Source organism: Setaria italica, chromosome VIII, assembly GCF_000263155.2.
Source record: "Setaria italica strain Yugu1 chromosome VIII, Setaria_italica_v2.0, whole genome shotgun sequence".
NCBI classification, from domain to species: domain Eukaryota; kingdom Viridiplantae; phylum Streptophyta; class Magnoliopsida; order Poales; family Poaceae; genus Setaria; species Setaria italica.
The window spans coordinates 5866159-5880465 of record NC_028457.1 but is presented as its reverse complement, the minus strand read 5'-3'; the positions used below and the strand labels follow the sequence as shown (position 1 = coordinate 5880465).

General features: G+C 42.0%; 2 long non-coding RNA genes across 2 annotated transcripts; one reads left to right on the top strand and one right to left on the bottom strand.

Annotated features, from left to right (window-relative positions):
* Positions 1 to 2494: 2494 nt before the first annotated feature.
* LOC111258187 lies at positions 2495 to 5659 on the bottom strand. Its single transcript, XR_002678797.1, has 2 exons — positions 4656 to 5659; positions 2495 to 4090 (listed from the first exon to the last, which is right to left on the bottom strand). It is a non-coding gene; the product is annotated as an uncharacterized LOC111258187 (long non-coding RNA).
* Positions 5660 to 9492: 3833 nt separating this feature from the next.
* On the top strand, positions 9493 to 13126 carry LOC111258191. Its single transcript, XR_002678804.1, has 3 exons — positions 9493 to 12296; positions 12401 to 12945; positions 13035 to 13126. It is a non-coding gene; the product is annotated as an uncharacterized LOC111258191 (long non-coding RNA).
* The last annotated feature ends 1181 nt before the right edge of the window (positions 13127 to 14307 follow it).

Here is a 14307-nt window from a genome sequence, read left to right as displayed (position 1 = left end):
CTGCGGGGCTAATGGATCGCACTTGGATTTTTGCAAAGTAATTAGGCTTAATAGATTCGTCTCGCCGTTTAGATTCGTCTTATGTAATGGGTTTTGTAAATAGTCTATGTTTAATACTCCTAATTAGTATCTAAACATTCGATGTGACGGGTGCTAAAAATAAGTCAGTGGAAGAAAACGGGGCCTTAGCCTTCATCTGTGTAATTAGTTTTATAATTAGCTCATATTTAGTCCTTCTAATTAGCCTCCGAATATTCGATGTGACATAAATTTTAGAAGGTTTTAAAGATCCAAACACCCCCTTAGTCTGTTACTGTTTGGGGATAGCTTTTGTGAATGTCTATTAAATGATGTTGTGTGCCTTTTCTTCAGCCTTGGACCAGCTGGGTGCATTTTTAATTCTTTTTATTTTTATTTCTTACTGATTGTTAAACTATCTAAAGTTAGTCTTGTTTATTGCATGTATAGTTGTTTTATGCATGAAGAAACTGTGCATATAAGAATGGATTATGGGTCAGTAGTTCATATTGCAGCCTCTCCCTAATTCCGTCATTTCGTAGTTCATTGTTTAACTATACTGGATTCTGGAGCTATATGGCAGTACATAAGCATCATATTAATTTCCCAAGGCTTATGAAGAACCAATTCTTTTACCATGTTTAGAAAATGTTTATGGGTTACTCTTATCCTAACATGTGCTATTTTGTTTCATCAGGACGATAATATGCAGTTCTCATCATTTACCTCTACTACCAGTATGGTATGATATAATTTTCCTTTATCCTAATTAATATGAACACGATGGCATCGTGGTTTATTGCCTTTTTTGGTGTTCGGCAGGGGCTTGTCAGTGGTATGAGAAATGAGGACAGCCATTTCAACGGCAACTATGAAGCTAGTGATTTACAGAATAGGCTTCCTCAGGTTGCACCTGTGGTGAGAACTGAGAAACTTAAGTAGTTTTTTCCCTTCCTCCCCTCCTCCGGTTTTCCTGTTTAAGTTTCTGATGATGTTTTGTATTGGCAATGCTTGACAGGGGCGGGCCAACGTTCAAGTAAATAATAATGTTGTGAACTGGAAGAAGGTAATTTAGACCTTCACTTTTTACCAGAATACCCCTTTGGCTACCATTCAAATGGAGTTCATCAAAATGTGTTCATACCTTGGTCATCAAATTGTATTCATGCTCTTTTTTTTTTTGACTCAGGGTTTACTTAGTTCCTTCTACACTATTGCGGAGAAGCTGCTTGTGTTCTGTGGCAGTCTCTTCATTTTGTCATTGTCATACCCCCTTGCTGCAAATGCAAAAGAGACCTTTGAGGACCATGGGATGCAAGGCATTATCATAGGAAGCGTCATTTCATTCTTCGTCAGCTGGCTTGTAACAGCTCTTGCCTCATACTTGAAGGACAGCGAGACAATTGAGGGCGTTGGATTCCACGTCTTCAAATATCTGGTGCTTCTTGTCTTCCTATTCCATTGCGCAGGATTATGTGTGATACTGCGGTTTTGCGCACATACCCCCAAAGCAGTTCTGTGGTCCCTTGGCACTGTAGGATACATCGTAATTTTGTCCATTTGGGTTTGGGTGTTCTACGTACAGGTGCCACAGGTACTGTGACCTTGTTCATAATCTTTGATGAATTTACAGGAATACAAATGCATCGATGACACTGTGTTTTCCTCACTCTTCAGATTCAGGAAGAAATGAAGAAAGTTTATGAGACAGAAAATAGGATGCCATTTGAGGGATCGATTCTGTGCCTGGAACAGCTGCTCCAGGCCATCGACCACCGATTTAGACAAGGTAAGCATACGATTCACTTTCCCTCTATTTTCACAATGTGTAATGCGGCTGGTTTATGATGGATGGTCGTCTTCTCTTGGTGCAGAACAATTCATTTCCTGTCGGAATGTTTCACCTGTACAGGACGTCTGTACATTGGAAGTGAGATACGAAGGCCGATCTACCCAGCAGGTCGAGGAAACATAGGACTTTTTTTTTTTGAAACATTAATTAAAAGAGGAGGGAGTGACCAGGCCTAGGCCCAAGTATAAAAGAAAAGCTATAGCTGTACAAACATGAAAGAAATGAGATCACTCCTCAATTTTGAGGACAGCACCCAGGTGTCTGGCTCCCGCCAAGATCCAGCAACGCGCTTCCTCTTTGATTTTGTAGAGCTGTTGGTCTATGTTTTTTAACTTATGTTGGAATACTCTTGTGTTACGTTCTTTCCATATTTCCCAGCACACGAGGATGATTAGAGACCACCTTTTAGGAGAGCTCCATTCCTAACACTAACCACCATTCACTGACGGATAAGAGGTACAACGGCATTGCGTCAGAGAAGGTTCTCATCATGTGAACGACATAACATGCAGACCTTAGAACTAAGACCATTTTTGACTGGGATCGAGGACCAATTTACTGTGGTCAAACGACTCATGATGGCTACGCCGTGCATGCATTGTGCAGTGAGCTACGACCAAAGAATAAAAGATGTCAATAGGGATGTAAGATAGGTGAGGTGTCGTATGCCAACAACTCGAAACTTGCTGAACGATGTGACATGACCATGATCGGAACCTGGTTACATGACCTCTGTTTTTGCTCCCTACCAGGTAAGTGAAGCCCCGCTGAAAGTTTTGCAGCTTGATCCTGGTCGTTCTCCTAGGTATTAATAAGGAATAAGAATTAGAGCCGTCACAAACAGATTGGGTTTTGTTTTGATGTAAGTTTAGCCATTGCTACTTCCTTGTAGATGCGTGTGTTGACTAGACCATCCGTTCTACTCACGTCTTCAAATATGTGGTGCTTCTTGTCTTCCTATTCCACTGCGCAGGATTATGTGTGATACTGCTGTTTTGCGCACATACCCCCAAAGCAGTTATGTGGTCCCTTGGCACCGTAGGATACATCGTAATTTTGTCAATTTGGGTTAGGGTGTTCTACGTACATGTGCCACAGGTACTGTGACCTTGTTCATAATCTTTGATGAATTTACATGAAAACAAATGCATCGATGACATTATGTGTTTTCCTCACTCTTCAGATTCTGTAAGAAATGAAGAAAGTTTATGAGACAGAAAATAGGATGTCATTTGAGGGGTCTGACTCTGTGCCTGCATCAGCTGCTCCAGGCCATCGACCACCGATTTAGACAAGGTAAGCATATATACGATTTCACTTTCCCTCTATTTTCACAATGTGTAATGCGACTGGTTTATGATGGATATATGTGGTAAGAGCGTGGTTGGTCGTCTTCTCTTGGTGCAGAACAATTCATATGATGTGGGAATGTTTCATCTTTAAAGGACGTCTGTACATTGGAAGTGAGATACACAGGCCGATCTACCCAGCAGGTTGAGGAAACATAGGACTTTTTTTTTAAAACTTAAAACCCGATAGAGGGTGCCGGATTTGTATTAATTAAAAGAGAAGAGAGTGACAAGATCTAGGTCCAAGTATAAAAGAAAAGCTATAGCTGTACAAACATGAAAGAAATGAGATCACTCCTCAATTTAGAGGATAGCGCCGCTCCCGCCAAGATCAAGCAACGCGCTTCCTCTTTGATTTTGCAGAGCAGTTGGTTTAGGCTTTTGAACTTGCGTTGGAATACTCTTGCGTTGCATTCCTTTCATATTTCCCAGCACACGATGATGATTAGAGACCGCAACCCTTTTAGGGGAGCTCCATTGGTAGATTCTAACGCTGACCACCATTCACTGACGGATGACGGATGAGAAGGTAGTCCATGTTGGAATTGATCTTGGCTTAGTCAAGGGGGTTAACTACCTAACTACCATCCCACGTTGCCCTGGTTTGGGGCCAACAAACTGACCAACGGCCTGGTCCCAAGGACCGGCCCGTGCTATATTATTCCGTGCTATATAATAATAAGAAGGGGCACTCCACCCCAAACAACTTGAAGGTAAGTTTTCCTCCTAATCAGTTTTGCACGGGCACGGACTTGAAGACCTCCGCCGGCCACCGTTCTGCTGTGATGGTGTTTCTCGTCAGGATCGACATCATGCCTGCTTCCTCAAGCAGGCACGGGGTCGTCAGCGCCCTTTAAGGGGATCTTCTAAGCTACATGTAAGTCAGATTAAGTCCTGATTAATTACTGTCTTAGGTGTTCATGTAATTAGGCTACCAGATCCGTCAATCAGAAATGTGTTATTTCCTACATTTGGCATCAAGAGCCAGGTTAGTCTAATCATGAACCCTAAACATCACCCGATCCGGTTTAGGCCAATTTCAATGTGCCTTTAGCCCTGCAGATTAGGTGTTGATGTGCGATTAAATCAATTCGTGCTTGTCAGTGTGCATTCAGATCCATGCCGTGAGCTTTAAGCACGAATTTCATGTGCATCTAACCAATTAGATACTAGCTGTGGTTAATCAGTACCCAAGTGTGCCAATCAGTACCGGATTAGGGTTAATTTCATGTTTAATTAAGTGATTATGGTTAGTTAATCTCGAGTATACCCAAATCTCGCACTGTCAGTACCCAAACTCGTGCAATTAAACCCAAACCTGTGCGATGAGTACTCAAATCAGTAAAATTGAATGTGCATCAGCATTTAGAAGGAGGGGAGATCGAATCGATAAGATCAGAAATTCCGAAATCCCCAAATCAGCAGAACGAACTCACCTCCGTTAATGGCCGCGCACGGCATCAGTGCCGCCGCGCGCGGCCGTCGCCGCACCCTCTTTGACCGGCCGCATCAGAGGACGCGCGCACGACATCAGGACCGTCGTACGCATCCACCTACCGCAGCCAGTCCGCCGTTTCGCCGTCATCCCGAACTCCAGCGGACTTCATGTATGGCCGCCGGCGCTCTTCAGCTTGACGTGTCGCGTGCCGATCCGTTGACGCCGTCGGGCTTCAGACCCGCTCGCCGTCGTCACCAGACCGCCTCGCCATAAGGCCCACAGCGGGGCCCCTCGACGGATCCGCGCGCGACTAGGTCGCACGCCGGCTCCGGCGAGAGGACCCGTAGTGGAGCACGGCAAGGGCGGCGGCACGGCGGCCATCGGCGGCGCTGTGTGGAGAAGAAGGGGAGGAGGCGAGAGAGAAAGGCTGCTCGGTGTCGGGTACTTTTGCGGCGCAGAGAAGACAAAAATAGATGAGGGTTCGGGGGCCAGCGACGCACTCGCCGTTTTGTTTTCCCGATCGGCGCGGTGGACCATCCGACGGACGGTGGAGATTGCAGCGGGTGCGGATGCTGGGCCGATTCGGCGGCCCATCCGTTGGTTTTTGGGCTCAAGGCCCAGGCCGAAAGTAAGCGCGTTACAGGCCGCTGCAGTCCGTAAGTCTCGCGATTAAGGAACCAGGCCGAAAGATAAAGAGCGCCATTTTCGCCATAAGGCTGTAAGTTGCTCGGGCAAGGGAGGCAGGCCGTTTTGCCGGGCTCGCGCAAATTATTTTCAGCGCAGATAAGGTAGGCTGGTTTAGATGCGAACCGGGCCGCCAGGTGAAACATGCGCGTAACGGGCCGTAGTTTTTCGCTGGCGGGCCGCGGGCCGTTTTGTTTTCTTGTTTCGCATAGGCCATAAGAACAGGCCATAAGCTGCGGATTGGGCTCGCATCAGCCGGGCCGTAAGCTACGGACTGGGCTGCCAACGGACATAATAACTGGTAAAGCGTTGAGAATAAAATTCAGTTGGGCCTTTTGCGTTTCAATGGCAGACTGCTGTTCTCGAACTTTTTTTATTTTTTATTTTAGCACTTTGCAAAAATATATAGTTGGATGAAAAAATTGCAAAACTAGGCTATTGTCGCCGGCTGGGCCGACAGATATATATTTTTGCAAAATGCTAAAATAAAAAATATAAAAATAAAAAAGTTCGGTGTTCTCCGTTTTGAGCCAGGCCGTCAGCTGAACTGGGCAGCTGCATACGCTGGGTTAAAATGAGCTGCTCACTGAATCTGTTGTTGGTGTTAAGCTGACAAGAAAATATGGCCCGCGTATTAAGTTTCTGCGGGACACAAATTAGTTGAGTCTGGGCGTTTTGAGTTCTTTGCACAGTCCACTGTTTTGTTATAACTTGTTTAATTGTGCTAATTGATGTCTAAGTTACGCATAATTAAACTAAGTGATGAATTCTTGACTAGATGGAACCAACGTGAAATTTACTCAGAATTATTTAAGTTGCATGAGTTGTTTAGTTATGCTAAATGATATTTAAGATGCATAATTACGCAAATTTCTTCCTCTAAGCTAATGAGAGATTCATTCTGAATTTTTGATGTAATTCTGGACACACAATTGATTTTGGACCAACGTTGTTATTAATTGTTTGTCCATGAATAAGTTATTTAAGTTATTTTGCTTCTGCCCAACGGTGATGCAATATTAATTCTCAGCTATATATTTTAATGTTGTTTTGTTACTTGGTGCAAAATTATTTTAATACTAAGATGCTTCTCTTTAATATAAGTCAAAGTTAAGAAAGAGGCTATATTAAGTGAATTTTATGCATTATTAGGATTTAAAGATTCTAATTTTACGCTATAAGTTTCACACTTCCGCATTAAGACTCTGTTATGATTAAGTCTGTTCTAACTAAAATGGGACCAATGAGATTTTGGTTAGAGAAATTTTGGTTAGCAATAATAATGTTATTCTTGGGATTCCTTAGTAGCACCTTTTATTATAAGTAATGGTAAGGTGTGATTTGTATGTCTCTAATTGGGATGGAGCTGAAGAGAAGTTCTAATTAGAGATCTAATGTCATTTCCAAGAACTTATGATGGCTCATGATTACATACTGACCAAAGTTGTTTGTGATCTTTGTCATCTCTATCAGTGAACTAGTCCTTTTCATAGGTAGTTCATGAGTCAGAATATTGTTGTTATTTATTTCTTCTTCGTTTTCTGCCTAACGGTGATGCGAAGTAGAATTGTTAAGTTTTAGTATCATGGTATATTGTTATTCGTATTTATTGTGGATATCAATGTTGTTTATGTAATATCCTATTCAGCTATAAGTTTTTTCGGCTGATTTCAGTACCCTATAAGCAATATGAATGAGATTATTATCCATACACACAAATTTGACTCTCATTAGATAAGTCTTCACAAATTTAGAACGATGACGAGAATCCAACGATTTTCTCATCAGTTGAATGACTAATGGGAGCAATCTGATTAAAGAAGTTTATCTTTTGTGATCATGCTAGTAAGGATGTGGGGGGGGGGGGGGGGCAATCCCTAGGACATATTGTTTAAGCACATCTAGCATTGATTAGGACTTTTTGAGTTCACTCTGCTAAGTGCAAAGGTGACCAATGATGGAGTTCAAAGTAAGGAAATGTGTGTGCAAAAGGAGTTGGCTAAGTCTAACATGGGTGTTGCCAACATTATAAGATAAAGTGGAATATAAGCATTATGAAAGATCATTGAATTGTGGAATATCTCGTTCCGAAAGGGAAAGTATAAAGTCTTTTTTTTTCACTAATTGATAAGTTTTCCACCTTTATCTAAAGGGTATTGGTTAGGAGTACCGCTGAATAAAATAAAAACTTTAATATTCATCCTACATTGTCATAAGATTGACATTATTAGTTCTAATGTTGTTGCCTCCTCACCTATCAGCCATTTCTGATAGAGTCAAACAGTGAACTACCGCGAGTTCACATACAAAGCGTGGCTCTAAAAGAAAATTAGCAAAGGGGTCTGAGCCTATGCTCATGGCAAAATGAGGCATAAGAATATTCATAAGGTTAAGGGGTTGAATAAGAGAAAAGTTAATGACACTAAGATAGTGGTACATAAGCATTATAAGAAAGTATTGAGTAATAGTACCTAAATGTTTAGTACATTATTTCTTAAGGATTTAATTAATTATGCACATGAACTCCCATTAGAAAAGTTTTGGTAAATGGTACGTTGATAAGAATCCAATGAATTGTTTACCATATGCTTAGCGGGAGTAGCCTAAATATATGTCCCTCAAGAGTATGTCAAGACCTAGGGAACAATTCTCTCGTTGGATAAAGTTCTCTGACAATGATTAGTTGGGACATATGAAATATATAAAAGGCTTTGAGTTCGTTTCAATCATAAAGCATGGATTGAGAAAGTGAACCCTAGCTGATTATATTGAATGTGCATTTTGAGTGAGGTTGGCAACCTTATAAACATGTTGTCAACCTTTCCTTGGAAATAATAAGGGACTAAGATGTTATGAGATTTCCATCAGCATTAAGTTATATCTTCAATTCCAAATCTGATTATGTTACATGGAGAAACATCACTTCTCGTCTCTCTATATTGCATTATTGGGAACACTAAGCATGCTAACTCTTAGATTTTCCCTTAGAAGTGGATTAATGAGAGTTTATCAAAATATGGCTCACTTTACTAGTGAATCCACATATTGAGGGGGAGATTAGAACATCTCATTAACATAGAGATGGCTGCCCCATTAAGTGACAGCAATAAGCACCACTTCTAAGAAGATAAGATAAGATTTATGGTTGGAAATTTAAAGTATAGCCACAAGTGCTTTTTAGTTGGTACCACAGAAAATAAGTGTGTTCTGTTAAGATACCGGATCATGAATACTTGTGCATGTATTTCATTGAACTTTATTAACTTTCAACTTGAGAGGGTATTATTTTTATTTATTACGTACATGCCAGATAAGCATTAAGTAAGAAAGTCGAAGAAGATTAGTGGGATTATGAGGCATATGGTTAAAAGTGTCTCTAATGAATCCCGCATGAGATAATCATCAAAATCAGAAAGGTCTCATTTTCAATTATTTATGTTAGTCTATATGCCTTTTATTAAGCAGAATTTCCTGACGGAGTCAAAACAGTGGACCATAGAGGGTTCACATAATTGATAGTGACTCAAGAAAGGAAGTAAGTATCGCTATTCATGGCAATTGACTCTCATAAATTAAGAAATTGATAGTGATGACTGAAGATAAGTAATATCATGACTAAGACTTGACCCTAGTTGCTCTATATTTTCAAGAGCTATGAGCACTCACATTATGGTATGTAAATTTAAGAGGGGTATTGTATAAAACTTGAAGTTTATGTTTCTTCAGGTGTTAAAGTTATGCTGATAGTAATTTGCAGCTTATTTTCCTTCAATTATTCAATTTATCTTGATGATATTCGTTATGTCTTTGAATAATAAGTTTTATCGAGATAGGTCGAAGGAAGTATTAAGTCTGACTCAAAGAAGAATTAAGGGTGTTTGGTTCCAGTTGCTTATTTATAGCACCTATCACATCGAATATTTAGATACTAATTAGGAGTATTAAACGTAGACTATTTACAAAACCCATTACACAGATGGAGGCTAAACGGCGAGATGAATTTATTAAGCCTAATTAGTCCATGATTTGATGATGTGCTGCTACAGTAAACATTTGTTAATGATGGATTTATTAGGCTTAATAGATTCGTCTCGTCGTTTAGCCTCCATATGTGCAATTAGTTTTATAATTAACTCATATTTAGTCCTCCTAATTAGCCTCCGAATATTCGATGTGACACGGACTAAACTTTAGCTCAGGAACCAAACGCCCCCCCTAAGTCCTGACTCAAAAGGCATGCACTGGCATAGGTTTAATGAATACGTCATACTTATTTTTGGGTCAAGGGGCGATAGTTCATCTAAGTTTGTTGAACGCCCTTAATAATCGGGATTTTGGCATAATTAATCTAGATGGACCCCTAGAAAATTTCTAAGAAAGCTTTGCGTTATGGGCATAGCATAAGGGATTGCATGCTCACGAATGGAAATATGATACCATAAGGTGTTGGTATTCAGGTGCTAATTTTGCAAGGAGTGTTGATATATAAATTCCACATGAGTCTTCACTCTTGCTCCAGTCTGGGGGGAGCTACATTGTGGAAGGCTCCAACCAAGCTCACTAAAAATAATTGATGTTTCCATTCTCAGTTGTGACATATCTTCAATCTAAATCAGAAATTAAGTTTTCAGCATGAGACCAATTTGAGTTACTAGACAATTTATTTTAGCTTAAGAAATTGATCCTGGAATCACCATAAGAAGTGCAATTTAACTTTGCTATAACAAGTGCAATTCAATTTTGAGTAACATGTCTGGTCGTATTGCCAAACGTATGACATTGTGAAAGAAAGATCCAGAATCATATGTTAAACTTAGTATAATGATTAAGCTCATGCTCTAATGATATAAGTCAATGTTCAACATATAAGTGTTAAGGGTCAAACATCATTCAGGCTATGTGTTCCTAATTAAAGGCTCGTCTCAATTTATGCCGGCTTTATGAATTGTGACGATCTGCAATTTTAGGATAATTGAGATCTCAAATTCTTGATTCTGGACACATAACTGTTTTCTTATTATTGAGTGCACATGATGAAATTGAAAACGATTTGCACATAAGGACCATAAGTAAGAAGGTCATCTCCCATTATGAATAAGTAACTATCCAATAGAAGTAAATTGGCATATTGTGGGCAATGAAGTTGCAATGGTGTTTATCAACTGTTGTAACGCGTTACCTCGTATGTTTTTCTACTATGAGTGGAACTGATGATAATAAGCCTTACGATCAAGAGGAAGAATGTTGAAATCGATCTTGACTTAGTCAAAGGACCAAATCTTAAGGGGGGGTTAACTACCTAACTACCATCCCACATTGCCCTGGTTTGGGGGGCAACAAACTGACCAACAGCCTGGTCCCAAAGACTGGCCGGTGCTATATAAGAAGGGGCACTCCACCCCAAACAACTTGAAGGTAAGTTCTCCTCCTAATCAGTTTTGCACGGGCACGGACTTGAAGACCTCCACCGGTCACCGTTCTGCGGTAATGGTGTTTCTCGTCAGGATCGACATCATGCCTGCTTCCTCAGCGCCCTTTAAGGGGATCTTCTAAGCTACATGTAAGTCAGATTAAGTCCTGATTAATTATTGTCTTAGGTGTTCATGTAATTAGGCTACCAGATCCGTCAATCAGAAATGTGTTATTTTCTACAGTCCAGTCTTCTCTAGCCGGGATGTGCGCGTCCACCCAATCAAAAATTTTATCCCAGACTCGAATGGTATAGCGGCATTGTGTTAGCAGGTGGAGAAGGTTCTCATTATGTGAATGAATGACATAACATGTAGACCTTAGAACTAAGAGCATTTTTGACTGGGATCGAGGACCAATTTACTGTAGTCAAACGACTCCTGATGGCTACGCCGTGCATGTATTGTGCAGTGAGCTATGACCAAAGAGAAAAATGTCAATAGGGATGTAAGATAGGTGAGGTATCGTATCCCAGTATCACTCGAAACTTGCTGAACGATGTGACATGACCATGATCGGGACCTGGTTACATGACCTCTGTTTTTGCTCCCTACCAGGTAAGTGAAACCACGCTGAAAGTTTTGCGGCTCGATCCTGGTTCCTGGGCTACAGCAACAACTGCTTGCAGCAGGCTCTGATCCATTATCACTTGGCTTGGGCCACGCGCAGCTTAGTGAGATAGCCCTCAAAATGAATGTTGGAACTTCCAAATCCAACATAAAGGCCCATTTGGAGTGCAGGAAATGTTTGCGGTTCCTGAAACACATGTAAAAGTAATGTAGAATTTCTGCATTCCAAAGTGGTCATATGAAGCGGCAAATGATTGCTCGTGTTTTATAGCTGAATGGAAAAAATAAATTTCCAGATGAAAATTCACCAAAACTCACTCGAATTTCGATTAATTTGTCACGGACATGATTTTCAAATTTCAATACAATTAAAAAAATTTAGGAAACAAATGAAGGTAAAGTTCCTTTCCTCGGCACTTGGCAGTGAACCCACTTCGCTCGCAGTTCTTTCCTCCCTCCGTCAAGCTCTGCCCCCGGACGAATTTCACCTTGCGTCCCCCAATCTCGCGCTGAGCCCTAGCCGATCTGCGATCCTCTCTCCGGCGATTGCCAGGGGAGGGGACTCGATGGATCCGCTTCCGCCGCCGCCGCCGCTGCCCGACGACGCGCTCGCGGGCGTCCTCCGCCGCCTCGCGCCGCGGGACCTCGCGGCGTCCCGCTGCGTCTGCAGGGCGTGGCGCCGCGTCGTGGACGACCGGCGCCTGCTGCGCGCCGACCTCCTCCCGCGCTCGCTGGGCGGCATCTTCCTCAACCTGCACGACCTGTGGTTCACGCAGTTACGTTACCTGGCATGGTAGGGAAGGGGAGGCTGCAGGAACGTTACCTGGCATGGTAGGGTCAGCAAGATTTTTCTATCATCAGGGTTGCTACTGGCGAGGATCACTCAATATATGCTGCTCCGACTGTTTTGTTATGAGGTAGGTAACCGTAAGTCCGTAACAACTCCGTAAGCATCACAGTTGTGCTTGTGATTTTGAGCTTTACGAAGTACGAACTACCTGTATCTGTTTCTTTATTGCAGAATATCACTGTCAGACAACAAGTATCGAGTAATTAGATTGCCCACAGAGGATAGAGAATTCTATCTAGGAAAATCAATCAACAATGTGATGGGCCATGGATCTTACAATAATTTTACTATTGGCGACATGAACAAGATTCTGATGAAGATTCTGATGTGGGGGGTAACGAAGCAATTGTGGAAGAGAAAATGGGAGAGAAATTTGAGTGGGACTCTGACAATGATAATGTTCTCGAACATGGAGGTAGGAGCAAGGATTCTTACATTGTCTTTCATGGATTTCAATCCTTACAAAGAGGTTGTCTTTTTGAGTGACAAATTCGACAGAGTGCTAGCCTATAATTGGAGTAGCTCAAAGCTCCAAGATTTGGGCCAGCTTTTCCCGAAATTTTATATTGAACGCGACCTTCTATTCCAACATCGGTTAGCAAGTGCATCTTTCCCATACACTCCCTGCTGGTTGGGGGAGCTTCCTGAAAAACAAAATTAAGAAGCTCATCAGCTAGGATTTTAGAATGCATATTTTACAAGCTATTATGAAGAATGTAAGGCTACTCTTGTCCGTTGTTCTTTTGATATTTGTGTACACATATTATTCCCTTTAAAACTAATTAAGTATTGTTATCTCTACAAGGCCTTCATGTCGGGGGTGGATCGCCAGTTCGCTCTCACAACGACCAGACCCCACATCGAGAAACGTCCTGTGCTGGGCGCGCAGAAGAGTAGGCCAGATAGTTGGGTCAACGTGACCCTCATCGGCCAGGGCCATGCGGAATGCACACTAGCCATTAGGGCAGACACTCTGTATCTTGTAGGGTTCAAGCCCAAGGGAGGATCTTGGTATGCATTTAAAAATAGGAACCACCTGATCCAAGGATCAACAGCACTCACGTTCAGCGACGACTTTAACTCATTGACGGGTGGAGGGACCTACAAGGATCTGGTGAAGGTTGCCGTAGGTAAGAATCCAGCCCAAGAATCATTGAATATCCTGCCAAACTATAGACATGGAACCACAAGTGAGCAAGACACCAAGAAGGCGTTGGTCAGGTTTGTCCTCATGTTCTGTGGGGCGGCTCGCTTCCAGCCTATCCGTGCAGATGTCACTGCAGCATGGGGTCAGGCGGAGGGAGGCAAACTTCGCCCTTGTTTACTTCGCGAGCCAAATTACTGTAGCAACACTGTAGCGTTTCGTTTGTATTTGTGAATTATTGTCCAAATATTGACTAATTAGGCTCAAAAGATTCGTCTCGCAAAGTACAACAAAACAGTGCAAATAGTTTTTGATTTCGTCTACATTTAGTACTCCATGCATGTACCGCAAGTTTGATGTGATGGGGAATCTTCTTTTTGCATAGTGTAAAAGTTGGGAGTTTTGTGGGAAGAGAACAAGGGCTTCGCCAAGTTGGTGTTGGTCTCACAGTCAAATGGCGAGAAATCTCCTGCACTCTGCTTGGTTCGACCAAGAAGAAGTGGGGACTCCATCTACGTGGCCAAGATGATTATAGACTACGGGGAGCCAAAGATGAAAAGCGCAAAGGCAGCCGCGGCGAACGTCTACTGCATCCTTCAGGTGAAAGATTGCAAAGGCTAGGTACCCGAAAGCAGCTAGGCCCTGGTGTGCTAGCTTTGTCATCAGCTGATGTACGTGCCTGCTAGTTAATAAATAAAATAAAAGATCAATCTTATAGTACTTGGCATGAATGAGCCTTGAGGTATTCCAATGAGTTGACGTGTGTACGCGTTTACTATCATTTATCTCCTGCAGTTCTTTGATCTCCTGCTGCTCTGTTGAAATTTTCTTGATAGGTTGCCTTATTAGTATCTATGTGTGGTTCGTGTGAGTGACGATTGTGGCTGCTGATTTTCTCATTGGCCGGATTGGCATGTGTCTTCCTTCCCGACTC